Here is a 15,884-nt window from a genome sequence, read left to right as displayed (position 1 = left end):
CTAGGAGCGGGCTCAGGTCCTGCGGACCGCAGGCTCCCAAGCTCCCAGGCTCCCAGGCTCCCAGGCGCTGCTAGGGTGCTGCGGACCCCAGGCTCCCAGGCTCCCAGGCGCGGGCTAGGGTGCTGCGGACCCCAGGCCCCCAGCCTCCCAGGCTCCCAGGCTCCCAGGCGCGGGCTCGTGTGCAGCGGATCCCAGGCTCCCAAGCGCGGGCTCGGGAGCTGATGGCCCCAGGCCCCCAGGCTCCCAGGCTCCCAGGCTCCCAGGCGCTGCTAGGGTGCTGCGGACCCCAGGCCCCCAGCCTCCCAGGCTCCCAGGCTCCCAGGCGCGGGCTCGTGTGCAGCGGATCCCAGGCTCCCAAGCGCGGGCTCGGGAGCTGATGGCCCCAGGCCCCCAGGCTCCCAGGCTCCCAGGCTCCCAGGCGCGGTCTATGATGCTGCGGACCCCAGACTCCCAGGCTCCCAGGCACCCAGGCTACCAGGCGCTGCTAGGGTGCTGCGGACCCCAGGCCCCCAGCCTCCCAGGCTCCCAGGCTCCCAGGCGCGGGCTCGGGTGCTGCGGACCCCAGACTCCCAGGCTCCCAGGCGCGGGCTCGTGTACTGCGGACCCCAGGCTCCCAAGCGCGGGCTCGGGAGCTGAGGGCCCCAGGCTCCCAGGCTCCCAGGCTCCGAGGCGCGGGCTCAGGTCCTGCGACCCCAGGCTCCCAAGCTCCCAGGCTCCCAGGCTCCCAGGCGCTGCTAGGGTGCTGCGGACCCCAGGCTCCCAGGCTCCCAGGCGCGGGCTAGGGTGCTGCGGACCCCAGAACCCAGGCTCCCAGGCTGCCAGGCTCCTAGGCGCGGGCTTGAGTGCTGTGGACCCGAGGCTCCCAGGCGCTGGCTTGTGAGCTGCATCTCTCTGGCTTCGAGTGCAGGCCCGGGAGCTGCCTCCCCCAGGTTCAAAGGCAACCAGGTGCGGGTTCCGGAGCTGCGGCCCCAGGATCCCAGGCTGCCAGGCTCCCAGGCGCGGGCTAGGGTGCTGCGGACCCCAGGCCCCCAGCCTCCCAGGCTCCCAGGCTCCCAGGCGCGGGCTCGTGTGCAGCGGACCCCAGGCTCCCAAGCGCGGGCTCGGGAACTGATGGCCCCAGGCCCCCAGACTTCCAGGCTCCCAGGCTCCCAGGCGCTGTTAGGGTGCTGCGGACCCCAGGCTCCCAGGCTCCCAGGCGCGGGCTAGGGTGCTGCGGACCCCAGGCCCCCAGCCTCCCAGGATCCCAGGCTCCCAGGCGCGGTCTATGGTGCTGCGGACCCCAGGCTCCCAGGCTCCCAGGCTCCCAGGCTCCCAGGCGCTGCTAGGGTGCTGCGGACCCCAGGCCCCCAGCCTCCCAGGCTCCCAGGCTCCCAGGCGCGGGCTCGTGTGCTGCGGACCCCAGGCTCCCAAGCGCGGGCTCGGGCGCTGAGGGCCCCAGGCCCCCAGCCTCCCAGGCTCCCAGGCTCCCATTCTCCCAGGCGCTGCTAGGGTGCTGCGGACCCCAGGCCCCCAGCCTCCCAGGCTCCCAGGATCCCAGGCGCGGTCTATGGTGCTGCGGACCCCAGACTCCCAGGCTCCCAGGCTCCCAGGCGCGGGCTCGTGTGCTGCGGACCCCAGGCTCCCAAGCGCGGGCTCGGGAGTTGAGGGCCCCAGGCCCGCAGCTTCCCAGGCTCCCAGGCTCCCAGGCGCGGGATAGGGTGCTGCGGACCCCAGGTCCCCAGGCTCCGAGGCTCCCAGGCTCGGGCTCGTGTGCTGCGGACCCCAGGCTCCCAAGCGCGGGCTCGGGAGCTGAGGGCCCCAGGCTCCCAAGCTCCCAGGCTCACAGGCTCCCAGGCGCTGCTAGGGTGCTGTGGACCCCAGGCTCCCAGGCTCCCAGGCGCGGGCTAGGGTGCTGCGGACCCCAGGCCCCCAGCCTCCCAGGCTCCCAGGCTCCCAGGCGCGGTCTATGGTGCTGCGGACCCCAGACTTCCAGGCTCCCAGGCTCCCAGGCTCCCAGGCGCGGGCTCGGGTGCTGTGGACCCCAGGCTCCCAGGCTCCCAGGCTCCAAGGCGCGGGCTCGGGAGCTGAGGGCCCCAGGCTCCCAGGCTCGCAGGCGCTGGCTAGGGTGCTGCCCATCCCAGGCCCGCAGCCTCCCAGGCTCCCAGGCTCCCAGGCTCCCAGGCGCGGGCTCGTGTGCTGCGGACCCCAGGCTCCCAAGCGCGGGCTCGGGAGCTGAGGGCCCCAGGCTCCCAGGCTCCCAGGCTCCCAGTCTCCCAGGCGCGGGCTCAGGTCCTGCGGACCGCAGGCTCCCAAGCTCCCAGGCTTCTAGGCTCCCAGGCGCTGCTAGGGTGATGCGGACCCCAGGCTCCCAGGCTCCCAGGCGCGGGATACGGTGCTGCGGACCCCAGGCCCCCAGGCTCCCAGGCTCCCAGGCTCCCAGGCGCGGGCTCGGCAGCTGAGGGCCCCAGGCTCCCAGGCTCCCAGGCTCCTAGGCGCGGGGTAGAGTGGTGCGGACCCCAGGCTCCCAGGCTCCCAGGCTCCCAGGCGCGGGCTAGGGTGCTGCGTACCCCAGGCTCCCAGGCTCCCAGGCGCGGGCTAGGGTGCTGCGGACCCCAGAACCCAGGCTCCCAGGCTCCCAGGCGCTGCTAGGGTGCTGCCGACCCCATGCTCCCAGGCTCCCAGGCTCCCAGGCGCGGGCTCGTGTGCTGAGGATCCCAGGCTACCAGGCTCCCAGGCTCCCAGGCGAAGATCGAAAGCTGCTCAAAACCAGTATCCGGCCTCCCGTGCGTTTGCTCGGGAGATGTGTGCCCCAGGCTCCCAAGCGCGTGCTCGTGAGCTGGGACCCCAAGGCTCATAGGCTAACAGGTGCGTTCTCAAGAGATTGTGCCCGCAGGCTCACAGGCTCCCAGGCGCGTGCTCGTGTGCTGCACACCCCAGGCTCCCAGGCGCGTGCACGTGAGCTGGGATCCCAAGGCTCACAGGCTACCAGGCGCGGGATCGGGGGCTGGACTTCACAGGCTCCCAGGCGCGGGCTCGTGTGCTGCGCACCCCAGGCTCCCAGGCGCTGGCTCGTGAGCTGCATCTCCCTGGCTTCGAGTGCAGGCCCGGGAGCTGCCTCCCCCAGGTTCAAAGGCAACCAGGCGCGGGTTCCGGAGCTGCGGCCCCAGGATCCCAGGCTCCCAGGCTCCCAGGCGCTGCTAGGGTGCTGTGGACCCCAGGCTCCCAGGCTCCCAGGCGCGGGCTAGGGTGCTGCGGACCCCAGGCCCCCAGCCTCCCAGGCTCCCAGGCGCGGTCTATGGTGCTGCGGACCCCAGACTTCCAGGCTCCCAGGCTCCCAAGCGCGGGCTCGGGTGCTGCGGACCCCAGGCTCCCAGGCTCCCAGGCTCCCAGGCTCCAAGGCGCGGGCTCGGGATCTGAGGGCCCCAGGCTCCCAGGCTCGCAGGCGCTGCTAGGGTGCTGCGGACCCCAGGCTCCCAGGCTCCCAGGCGCGGGCTAGGGTGCTGCGGACCCCAGACTCCCAGGCTCCCAGGCTCCCAGGCTCCCATGCGCGGGATAGGGTGCTGCGGACCCCAGGCCCCCAGGCTCCCAGGCTTCCAGGCTCCCAGGCGCGGGCTCGGGATCTGAGGGCCCCAGGCCCCTATCCTCCCAGGTTCCCAGGCGCGGGATACGGTGCTGCGGACCCCAGGCCCCCAGGCCCCCAGGCTCCCAGGCTCCCAGGCTCCCAGGCGCGGGCTCGGCAGCTGAGGGCCCCAGGCTCCCAGGCTCCCAGGCTCCTAGGCGCGGGTTAGAGTGGTGCGGACCCAAGGCTCCCAGGCTCCCAGGCGCGGGCTAGGGTGCTGCGGACCCCAGGCTCCCAGGCTCCCAGGCGCGGGCTAGGGTGCTGCGGACCCCAGGCCCCCAGCCTCCCAAACTCCCAGGCTCCCAGTCGCTGCTAGGGTGCTGCCGACCCCATGCTCCCAGGCTCCCAGGCTCCCAGGCTCGGGCTCGTGTGCTGAGGATCCCAGGCTACCAGGCTCCCAGCCTCCCAGGCTCCCAGGCTCCCAGGCGCGGGCTCGGGTGCTGCGGACCCCAGGCTCCCAAGCTCCCTGGCTCCCAGGCTCCCATGCGCTGCTAGGGTGCTGCGGACCCCAAGCTCCCAAGCGCGGGCTCGGGAGCTGGGGGCCCCAGGCCCCCAGGCTCCCAGTCTCCCAGGCTCCCAGGCGCGGGCTCAGGTGTTGCGGACCCCAGGCTCCCAGGCTCCCAGGCTCGCAGGTGCGGGCTCGGGAGCTGAGGGCCCCAGGCTCCCAGGCTCCCAGGCGCAGGCTAGGGTGCTGCGTACCCCATGCTCCCAGGCTCCCAGGCTCCCAGGCGCGGGCTAGGGTGCTGCGGACGCCAGGCCCCCAGCCTCCCAGGCTCCCAGGCGCGGTCTATTGTGCTGCGGACCCCAGACTCCCAGGCTCCCAGGCTCCCAGGCGCGGGATAGGGTGCTGCGGACCCCAGGCTCCCAGGCGCGGGCTCGTGAGCTGCATCTCCCTGGCTTCGAGTGCTGGCCCGGGAGCTGCCTCCCCCAGGTTCAAAGGCAACCAGGCGCGGGCTCAGGTCCTGCGGACCCTAGGCTCCCAGGCTCCCAGGCGCGGGCTCGGGAGCTGAGGGCCCCAGGCTCCCAGGCTCCCAGGCGCGGGCTCGGGAGCTGAGGGCCCCAGGCTCCCAGGCTCCCAGGCGCGGGCTAGGGTGCTGCGGACCCCAGGCCCCCCAGCCTCCCAGGCTCCCAGGCTCCCAGGCGCGGGCTCGTGTGCTGCGGACCCCAGGCTCCCAAGCGCGCACTCGGGAGCTGAGGGCCCCAGGCCCCAGCCTCCCAGGCTCCCAGGCTCCCAGGCTCCCAGGCGCTGCTAGGGTGCTGCGGACCCCAGGCTCCCAGGCTGCCAGGCGCGGGCTAGGGTGCTGCGGACCCCAGGCCCCAGCCTCCCAGGCTCCCAGGATCCCAGCCGCGGTCTATGGTGCTGCGGACCCCAGGCTCCCAGGCTCCCAGGCGCGGACTCGTGTGCTGCGGACCACAGTCTCCCAAGCGCGGGCTCGGGAGCTGGGGGCCCCAGGCCCCCAGCCTCCCAGGCTCTCAGGCTCCCAGGCGCGGGCTCGTGTGCTGCGGACCCCAGGCTCCCAAGCGCGGGCTCGGGAGCTGAGGGCCCCAGGCTCCCAGGCTCCCAGGCTCCCAGGCTCCCAGGCGCGGGCTAGGGTGCTGCGGACCCCAGGCCCCCAGCCTCCCAATCTCCCAGGATCCCAGCCGCGGTCTATGGTGCTGCGGACCCCAGACTCCCAGGCTCCCAGGCTCCCAGGCGCGGGCTCGTGTGCTGCGGACCCCAGGCTCCCAAGCGCGATCTCGGGAGCTGAGGGCCCCAGGCCCCCAGCCTCCCAGGCTCCCAGGCTCCCAGGCGCTGCTAGGGTGCTGCGGACCCCAGGCTCCCAGGCTCCCAGGCGCGGGCTAGGGTGCTGCGGACCCCAGGCCCCCAGCCTCCCATGCTCCCAGGCTCCCAGGCGCGGTCTATTGTGCTGCGGACCCCAGACTCCCGGGCTCCCAGGCTCCCAGGCTCCCAGGCGCGGGCTCGGGAGCTGAGGATCCCAGGCTACCAGGCTCCCAGGCTCCCAGGCGAAGATCGAAACCTGCTGAAAACCAGTATCCGGCCTCCCGTGCGTTTGCTCGGGAGATGCCTGCCCCAGGCTCCCAAGCGCGTGCTCGTGAGCTGGGACCCCAAGGCTTATAGGCTAACAGGTGCGTTCTCGGAAGATTGTGCCCGCAGGCTCACAGGCTCCCAGGCGCGTGCTCGTGGCTGCGCACCCCAGGCTCCCAGGCGCGTGCACGTGAGCTGGGACCCCAAGGCTCACAGGCTACCAGGCGCGGGATCGGGGGCTGGGCTTCACAGGCTCCCAGGCGCGGGCTAGGGTGCTGCGGACCCCAGGCTCCCAGGCTCCCAGGCGCGGGCTAGGGTGCTGCGGACCCCAGGCCCCCAGCCTCCCATGCTCCCAGGCTCCCAGGCGCGGTCTATTGTGCTGCGGACCCCAGACTCCCAGGCTCCCAGGCTCCCAGGCTCCCAGGCGCGGGCTAGGGTGCTGCGGACCCCAGGCCCCCAGACTCCCAGGCTCCCAGGCTCCCAGGCACGAGCTCGTGTGCTGCGGACCCCAGGCTCCCAAGCGCGGGCTCGGGAGCTGAGGGCCCCAGGCCCCCAGCCTCCCAGGCTCCCAGGCTCCCAGGCGCTGCTAGGGTGCTGCGGACCCCAGGCTCCCAGGCTCCCAGGCGCGGGCTAGGGTGCTGCGGACCCCAGGTCCCCAGCCTCCCAGGCTCCCAGGCTCCCAGGAGCGGTCTATGGTGCTGCGGAACCCAGACTCCCAGGCTCCCAGGCTCCCAGGCGCGGGCTCGTGTGCTGCGGACCCCAGGCTCCCAAGCGCGGGCTCGGGAGCTGAGGGCCCGAGGCCCCCAGCCTCCCAGGCTCCCAGGCGCGGGATAGGGTGCTGCGGACCCCAGGTCCCCAGGCTCCCAGGCTCCCAGGCGCTGGCTCGTGAGCTGCATCTCCCTGGCTTCGAGTGCAGGCCCGGGAGCTGCCTCCCCCAGGTTCAAAGGCAACCAGGCGCGGGTTCCGGAGCTGCGGCCCCAGGATCCCAGGCTCCCAGGCTCCCAGGCGCGGGCTAGGGTGCTGCGGACCCCAGGCCCCCAGCCTCCCAGGCTCCCAGGCTCCCAGGCGCGGGATAGGGTGCTGCGGACCCCAGGCCCCCAGGCTCCCAGGCTCCCAGGAGCGGGCTCGGGAGCTGAGGGTCCCAGGCCCCCAGCCTCCCCTGCTCCCAGGCTCCCAGGCGCGGAATAGGGTGCTGCGGACCCCAGGCCCCCAGCCTCCCAGGCTCCCAGGCTCCCAGGCGCGGGATAGGGTGCTGTGGACCCCAGGCCACCAGGCTCCCAGGCTCCCAGGCTCCCAGGCGCGGGCTCGGGGGCTGAGGGCCCCAGGCTCCCAGGCTCCCAGGCTCCTAGGCGCGGGGTAGGGTGCTGCGGACCCCAGGCTCCCAGGCTCCCAGGCGCCGGCTCAGGTGCTGCGGACCCCAGGCTCCCAGGCTCCCAGGCTCCCAGGCGCGGGCTCGGGAGCTGAGGGCCCCAGGCTCCCAGGCTCCCAGGCGCGGGCTAGGGTGCTGCGGACCCCAAGCCCCCAGCCTCCCAGGCTCCCAGGCTCCCAGGCTCCCAGGCGCGGGCTCGTGTGCTGAGGACCCCAGGCTACCAGGCTCCCAGGCTCCCAGGCTCCCAGGCGAAGATCGAAAGCTGCTGAAAACCAGTATCCGGCCTCCCGTGCGTTTGCTCGGGAGATGCGTGCCCCAGGCTCCCAAGCGCGTGCTCATGAGCTGGGACCCCAAGGCTCATAGGCTAACAGCTGCGTTCTCGGGAGATTGTGCCCGCAGGCTCACAGGCTCCCAGGCGCGTGCTCGTGTGCTGCGCACCCCAGGCTCCCAGGCGCGTGCACGTGAGCTGGGACCCCAAGGCTCACAGGCTACCAGGCGCGGGATCGGGAGCTGGGCTTCACAGGCTCCCAGGCGCGGGCTCGTGGCGCGTGCACGTGAGCTGGGACCCCAAGGCTCACAGGCTACCAGGCGTGGGATCGGGAGCTGGGCTTCACAGGCTCCCAGGCGCGGGCTCGTGTGCTGAGGCCCCAGGCTACCAGGCTCCCAGGCTCTCAGGCTCCCAGGTGCGGGCTAGGGTGCTGCGGACCCCAGGCCCCCAGCCTCCCATGCTCCCAGGCTCCCAGGCGCGGGATAGGGTGCTGCGGACCCCAGACTCCCAGGCCCCCAGCCTCCCAGGCTCCCAGGCTCCCAGGCGCGGGATAGGGTGCTGCGGACCCCAGGTCCCCAGGCTCCCAGGCTCCCAGGCACGGGCTCGTGTGCTGCGGACCCCAGGCCCCCAAGCGCGGGCTCGGGAGCTGAGGGCCCCAGGCTCCCAGGCTCCCAGGCTCCCAGGCTCCCAGGCGCTGCTAGGGTGCTGCGTACCCCAGGCTCCCAGGCTCCCAGGCGCGGGCTAGCGTGCTGCGGACCCCAGGCCCCCAGCGTCCCAGGCTCCCAGGCTCCCAGGCGCGGGCTCGTGTGCTGCGGACCCCAGACTCCCAGGCTCCCAGGCTCCCAGCTCCCAGGCGCTGCTAGGGTGCTGCGTACCCCAGGCTCACAGGCTCCCAGGCGCGGGCTAGGGTGCTGCGGACCCCATGCCCCCATCCTCCCAGGCTCCCATGCTCCCAGGCGCGGTCTCTGTTGCTGCGGACTCCAGGCTCCCAGGCTCCCAGGCGCGGGCTCGGGTGCTGCGGACCTCAGGCTCCCAGGCTCCCAGGCGCGGGCTCGGGAGCTGAGGGCCCCAGGCTCCCAGGCTCCCAGGCGCGGGCTAGGGTGCTGCGGACCCCAGGCCCCCAGCCTCCCAGGCTCCCAGGCTCCCAGGCTCCCAGGCGCGGGCTCGTGTGCTGCGGACCCCAGGCTCCCGAGCGCGGGCTCGGGAGCTGAGGGCCCCAGGCTCCCAAGCTCCCAGGCTCCCAGGCGCGTGCTCAGGTCCTGCGGACCCCAGGCTCCCAAGCTCCCAGGCTCCCAGGCTCCCAGGCTCCCAGGCGCTGCTAGGGTGCTGCGGACCCCAGGCTCCCAGGCTCCCAGGCGCGGGCTAGGGTGCTGCGGACCCCAGGCCCCCAGCCTCCCAGGCTCCCAGGCGCGGTCTATTGTGCTGCGGACCCCAGACTCCCAGGCTCCCAGGCTCCCAGGCTCCCAGGCGCGGGCTCGTGTGCTGCGCACCCCAGGCTCCCAGGCTCCCAGGCTCCCAGGCGCGGTCTATGGTGCTGCGGACCCCAGACTTCCAGGCTCCCAGGCTCCCAGGCTCCCAGGCGCGGGCTCGGGTGCTGTGGACCCCAGGCTCCCAGGCTCCCAGGCTCCAAGGCGCGGGCTCGGGAGCTGAGGGCCCCAGGCTCCCAGGCTCGCAGGCGCTGGCTAGGGTGCTGCCCATCCCAGGCCCGCAGCCTCCCAGGCTCCCAGGCTCCCAGGCTCCCAGGCGCGGGCTCGTGTGCTGCGGACCCCAGGCTCCCAAGCGCGGGCTCGGGAGCTGAGGGCCCCAGGCTCCCAGGCTCCCAGGCTCCCAGTCTCCCAGGCGCGGGCTCAGGTCCTGCGGACCGCAGGCTCCCAAGCTCCCAGGCTTCTAGGCTCCCAGGCGCTGCTAGGGTGATGCGGACCCCAGGCTCCCAGGCTCCCAGGCGCGGGATACGGTGCTGCGGACCCCAGGCCCCCAGGCTCCCAGGCTCCCAGGCTCCCAGGCGCGGGCTCGGCAGCTGAGGGCCCCAGGCTCCCAGGCTCCCAGGCTCCTAGGCGCGGGGTAGAGTGGTGCGGACCCCAGGCTCCCAGGCTCCCAGGCTCCCAGGCGCGGGCTAGGGTGCTGCGTACCCCAGGCTCCCAGGCTCCCAGGCGCGGGCTAGGGTGCTGCGGACCCCAGAACCCAGGCTCCCAGGCTCCCAGGCGCTGCTAGGGTGCTGCCGACCCCATGCTCCCAGGCTCCCAGGCTCCCAGGCGCGGGCTCGTGTGCTGAGGATCCCAGGCTACCAGGCTCCCAGGCTCCCAGGCGAAGATCGAAAGCTGCTCAAAACCAGTATCCGGCCTCCCGTGCGTTTGCTCGGGAGATGTGTGCCCCAGGCTCCCAAGCGCGTGCTCGTGAGCTGGGACCCCAAGGCTCATAGGCTAACAGGTGCGTTCTCAAGAGATTGTGCCCGCAGGCTCACAGGCTCCCAGGCGCGTGCTCGTGTGCTGCACACCCCAGGCTCCCAGGCGCGTGCACGTGAGCTGGGATCCCAAGGCTCACAGGCTACCAGGCGCGGGATCGGGGGCTGGACTTCACAGGCTCCCAGGCGCGGGCTCGTGTGCTGCGCACCCCAGGCTCCCAGGCGCTGGCTCGTGAGCTGCATCTCCCTGGCTTCGAGTGCAGGCCCGGGAGCTGCCTCCCCCAGGTTCAAAGGCAACCAGGCGCGGGTTCCGGAGCTGCGGCCCCAGGATCCCAGGCTCCCAGGCTCCCAGGCGCTGCTAGGGTGCTGTGGACCCCAGGCTCCCAGGCTCCCAGGCGCGGGCTAGGGTGCTGCGGACCCCAGGCCCCCAGCCTCCCAGGCTCCCAGGCGCGGTCTATGGTGCTGCGGACCCCAGACTTCCAGGCTCCCAGGCTCCCAAGCGCGGGCTCGGGTGCTGCGGACCCCAGGCTCCCAGGCTCCCAGGCTCCCAGGCTCCAAGGCGCGGGCTCGGGATCTGAGGGCCCCAGGCTCCCAGGCTCGCAGGCGCTGCTAGGGTGCTGCGGACCCCAGGCTCCCAGGCTCCCAGGCGCGGGCTAGGGTGCTGCGGACCCCAGACTCCCAGGCTCCCAGGCTCCCAGGCTCCCATGCGCGGGATAGGGTGCTGCGGACCCCAGGCCCCCAGGCTCCCAGGCTTCCAGGCTCCCAGGCGCGGGCTCGGGATCTGAGGGCCCCAGGCCCCTATCCTCCCAGGTTCCCAGGCGCGGGATACGGTGCTGCGGACCCCAGGCCCCCAGGCTCCCAGGCTCCCAGGCTCCCAGGCGCGGGCTCGGCAGCTGAGGGCCCCAGGCTCCCAGGCTCCCAGGCTCCTAGGCGCGGGTTAGAGTGGTGCGGACCCAAGGCTCCCAGGCTCCCAGGCGCGGGCTAGGGTGCTGCGGACCCCAGGCCCCCAGCCTCCCAAACTCCCAGGCTCCCAGTCGCTGCTAGGGTGCTGCCGACCCCATGCTCCCAGGCTCCCAGGCTCCCAGGCTCGGGCTCGTGTGCTGAGGATCCCAGGCTACCAGGCTCCCAGCCTCCCAGGCTCCCAGGCTCCCAGGCGCGGGCTCGGGTGCTGCGGACCCCAGGCTCCCAAGCTCCCTGGCTCCCAGGCTCCCATGCGCTGCTAGGGTGCTGCGGACCCCAAGCTCCCAAGCGCGGGCTCGGGAGCTGGGGGCCCCAGGCCCCCAGGCTCCCAGTCTCACAGGCTCCCAGGCGCGGGCTCAGGTGTTGCGGACCCCAGGCTCCCAGGCTCCCAGGCTCCCATGCGCGGGCTCGGGTGCTGCGGACCCCAGGCCCCAGCCTCCCAAGCTCCCATGCACCCAGGCGTGGTCTAGGGTGCTGCGGACCCCAGAACCCAGGCTCCCAGGCTCCCAGGCGCGGGCTCAGGTCCTGCGCACCCCAGGCTCCCAAGCTCCCATGCTCCCAGGCTCCCAGGCGCTGCTAGGGTGCTGCGGACACCAGTCTCCCAGGCTCCCAGGCTCCCAGGCACGGGCTAGGGTGCTGCGGAACCCAGGCCCCCAGGCTCCCAGGCTCCCAGGCTCGCAGGTGCGGGCTCGGGAGCTGAGGGCCCCAGGCTCCCAGGCTCCCAGGCGCAGGCTAGGGTGCTGCATACCCCATGCTCCCAGGCTCCCAGGCTCCCAGGCGCGGGCTAGGGTGCTGCGGACGCCAGGCCCCCAGCCTCCCAGGCTCCCAGGCGCGGTCTATTGTGCTGCGGACCCCAGACTCCCAGGCTCCCAGGCTCCCAGGCTCCCAGGCGCGGGCTCGGGAGCTGAGGATCCCAGGCTACCAGGCTCCCAGGCTCCCAGGCGAAGATCGAAACCTGCTGAAAACCAGTATCCGGCCTCCCGTGCGTTTGCTCGGGAGATGCGTGCCCCAGGCTCCCAAGCGCGTGCTCGTGAGCTGGGACCCCAAGGCTCATAGGCTAACAGGTGGGTTCTCGGAAGATTGTGCCCGCAGGCTCACAGGCTCCCAGGCGCGTGCTCGTGGCTGCGCACCCCAGGCTCCCAGGCGCGTGCACGTGAGCTGGGACCCCAAGGCTCACAGGCTCCCAGGCGCGTGCTCGTGTGCTGCACACCCCAGGCTCCCAGGCGCGTGCACGTGAGCTGGGATCCCAAGGCTCACAGGCTACCAGGCGCGGGATCGGGGGCTGGACTTCACAGGCTCCCAGGCGCGGGCTCGTGTGCTGCGCACCCCAGGCTCCCAGGCGCTGGCTCGTGAGCTGCATCTCCCTGGCTTCGAGTGCAGGCCCGGGAGCTGCCTCCCCCAGGTTCAAAGGCAACCAGGCGCGGGTTCCGGAGCTGCGGCCCCAGGATCCCAGGCTCCCAGGCTCCCTGGCGCGGGCTAGGGTGTTGCGGACCCCAGGCCCCCAGCCTCCCAGGCTCCCAGGCTCCCAGGCGCGGGCTCGTGTGCTGCGGACCCCAGGCTCCCAAGCGCGGGCTCGGGAGCTGAGGGCCCCAGGCCCCCAGCCTCCCAGGCTCCCAGGCGCGGGATAGGGTGCTGCGGACCCCAGGTCCCCAGGCTCCCAGGCTCCCAGGCGCGGGCTCATGTGCTGCGGACCCCAGGCTCCCAAGCGCGGGCTCGGGAGCTGAGGGCCCCAGGCTCCCAAGCACCCAGGCTCCCAGGCTCCCAGGCGCGGGCTCAGGTCCTGCGGACCCCAGGCTCCCAAGCTCACAGGCTCCCAGGTTCCCAGGCGCTGCTAGGGTGCTGCGGACCCCAGGCTCCCAGGCTCCCAGGCGCGAACTAGGGTGCTGCGGACCCAAGGCCCCCAGCCTCCCAGGCTCCCCGGCTCCCAGGCGCGGTCTATTGTGCTGCGGACCCCAGACTCCCAGGCTCCCAGGCTCCCAGGCGATGCTAGGGTGCTGCGTACCCCAGGCTCCCAGGCTCCCAGGCGCGGGCTAGGGTGCTGCGGACCCCATGCCCCCAGCCTCCCAGGCTCCCAGGCTCCCAGGCGCAGGCTATGGTGCTGCGGACCCCAGACTCCCAGGCTCCCAGGCTCCCAGGCGCGGGCTCGGGTGCTGCGGACCCCAGGCTCCCAGGCTCCCAGGCGCGGGCTCGGGAGCTGAGGGCCCCAGGCTCCCAGGCTCCCAGGCGCGGGCTAGGGTGCTGCGGACCCCAGGCCCTCAGCCTCCCAGGCTCCCAGGCTCCCAGGCTCCCAGGCGCGGGCTCGTGTGCTGCGCACCCCAGGCTCCCAGGCGCGTGCACGTGAGCTGGGACCCCAAGGCTCACAGGCTACCAGGCGCGGGATTGGGAGCTGGGCTTCACAGGCTCCCAGGCGCGGGCTCGTGTGCTGCGCACCCCAGGCTCCCATGCGCTGGCTCGTGAGCTGCATTTCCCAGGGTTCGAGTGCAGGCCCGGGAACTGCCTCCCCCAGGTTCAAAGGCAACCAGGCGCGGGTTCCGGAGCTGCGGCCCCAGGATCCCAGGCTCCCAGGCTCCCAGGCGCGGGCTCAGGTCCTGCGCACCCCAGGCTCCCAAGCTCCCATGCTCCCAGGCTCCCAGGCGCTGCTAGGGTGCTGCGGACACCAGTCTCCCATGCTCCCAGGCTCCCAGGCGCTGCTAGGGTGCTGCGGACCCCAGGCCCCCAGGCTCCCAGGCTCCCAGGCTCGCAGGCCCGGGCTCGGGAGCTGAGGGCCCAAAGCTCCCAGGCTCCCAGGCTCCCAGGCCCGGGCTAGGGTGCTGCGTACCCCATGCTCCCAGGCTCCCAGGCTCCCAGGCGCGGGCTCGGGAGCTGCGGACCCCAGACTCCCAGTCTCCCAGGCTCCCAGGCGCGGGCTCGTGTGCTGCGGACCCCAGGCTCCCAAGCGCGGGCTCGGGAGCTGAGGGCCCCAGGCTCCCAGGCTCTCAGGCGCCCAGGCGCGGGCTCAGGTCCAGCGGACACCAGGCTCCCAAGCTCCCAGGCTCTCAGGCTCCCAGGCGCTGCTAGGGTGCTGCGGACCCCAGGCTCCCAGGCGCGTGCTAGGGTGCTGCGGACGCCAGGCCCCCAGCCTCCCAGGCTCCCAGGCTCCCAGAGCGGTCTATTGTTCTGCGGACCCCAGACTCCCAGGCTCCCAGGCTCCCAGGCTCCCAGGCGCGGGATAGGGTGCTGCGGACCCCAGGCCCCCAGGCTCCCAGGCTCCCAGGTTCCCAGGCACGGGCTCGGGAGCTGAGGGCCCCAGGCCCCCAGCCTCCCAGGCTCCCAGGCTCCCAGGCGCGGACTCGGGAGCTGAGGGCCCCAGGCTCCCAGGCTCCCAGGCTCCTAGGCGCGGGGTAGGGTGGTGCGGACCCCATGCTCCCAGGCTCCCAGGCGCCGGCTCAGGTGCTGCGGACCTCAGGCTCCCAGGCTCCCAGGCGCGGGCTCGGGAGCTGAGGGCCCAAGGCTCCCAGGCTCACAGGCTCCCAGGCGCGGGCTCAGGTCCTGCGGACCCCAGGCTCCCAAGCTCCCAGGCTCCCAGGCTCCCATGCGCTGCTAGGGTGCTGCGCACCCCAGGCTCCCAGGCTCCCAGGCGCGGGCTAGGGTGCTGCGGACCCCAGGCCCCCAGCCTCCCAGGCTCCCAGGCTCCCAGGCTCCCAGGTGCGGGCTCGTGTGCTGCGGACCACAGGCTCCCAAGCGCGGGCTCGGGAGCTGAGGGCCCCAGGCTCCCAGGCTCCCAGGCTCCCAGGCGCGGGCTCAGGTCCTGCGGACCCCAGGCTCACAAGCTCCCAGGCTCCCAGGCGCTGCTAGGGTGCTGCGGACCCCAGGCTCCCAGGCGCTGGCTAGGGTGCTGCGGACCCCAGGCCCCCAGCCTCCCAGGCTCCCAGGCGCGGTCTATGGTGCTGCGGACCCCAGACTCCCAGGCTCCCAGGCTCCCAGGCGCTGCGAGGGTGCTGCGGACCCCACGCTCCCAGGCTCCCAGGCGCGAGCTAGGGTGCTGCGGACCCCAGGCCCCCAGCCTCCCAGGCTCCCAGGCTCCCAGGCGCGGTCTATGGTGCTGCGGACCCCAGGCTCCCAGGCTCCCAGGCGGGGGCTAGGGTGCTGCGGACCCCAGGCCCCAAGCCTCCCAGGCTCCCAGGCTCCCAGGCGCGGTCTATGGTGCTGCGGACCCCAGGCTCCCAGGCTCCCAGGCTCCCAGGCTCGCAGGCTCCCAGGCGCGGGCTCGTGTGCTGCGGACCCCAGGCTCCCAAGCGTGGGCTGGGAGCTGAGAGCCCCAGGCTCCCAGGCTCCCAGGCTCCTAGGCCTAGGCTCAGGTCCTGCGGACCCCAGGCTCCCAAGCTCCCATGCTCCCAGGCTCCCAGGCGCTGCTAGGGTGCTGCGGACCCCAGGCTCCCAGGCTCCCAGGCGCGGGCTAGGGTGCAGCGGACCCCAGGCCCCCAGCCTCCCAGGCTCCCAGGCTCCCAGGCGCGGTCTATGGTGCTGCGGACCCCAGGCTCCCAGGCTCCCAGGCTCCCAGGCGCGGGCTCGGGAGCTGAGGGCCCCAGGCTCCCAGGCTCCCAGGCGCGGGCTAGGGTGCTGCGGACCCCAGGCCCCCAGGCTCCCAGGCTCCCAGGCTCCCAGGCTCCCAGGCGCGGGCTCGTGTGCTGCGGACCCCAGGCTCCCAAGCGCGGGCTCGGGAGCTGAGGGCCCCAGGCTCCCAGGCTCCCAGGCTCCTAGGCGCGGGCTCAGGTCCTGCGGACCCCAGGCTCCCAAGCTCCCAGGTTCCCAGGCTCCCAGGCGCTGCTAGGGTGCTACGGACCCCAGGCTCCCAGGCTCCCAGGCGCGGGCTCGTGTGCTGCGGACCCCAGGCTCCCAGGCGCGGGCTCGGGTGCTGCGGACCCCAGACTCCCAGGCTCCCAGGCTCCCAGGCGCGGGCTCGTGTGCTGCGGACCCCAGGCTCCCAAGCGCGGGCTCGGGAGCTGAGGGCCCCAGGCTCCCAGGCTCCCAGGCTCCCAGGCGCGGCTCAGGTCCTGCGGACCCCAGGCTCCCAAGCTCCCAGGCTCCCAGGCTCCCAGGCGCTGCTAGGGTGCTGCGGACCCCAGGCTCCCAGGCTCCCAGGCGCGGGCTCGTGTGCTGCGGACCTCAGGCTCCCGAGCGCGGGCTCGGGAGTTGAGGGCCCCAGGCCCCCAGCCTCCCAGGCTCCCAGGCTCCCAGGCTCCCAGGCGCGGGCTCGGGAGCTGAGGGCCCCAGGCTCCCAGG

Source organism: Muntiacus reevesi, chromosome 13 (assembly GCF_963930625.1).
Source record: "Muntiacus reevesi chromosome 13, mMunRee1.1, whole genome shotgun sequence".
Lineage (NCBI taxonomy): Eukaryota > Metazoa > Chordata > Mammalia > Artiodactyla > Cervidae > Muntiacus > Muntiacus reevesi.
The sequence above is the reverse complement of the archived record's forward strand: the minus strand, read 5'-3'. Positions refer to the sequence as shown.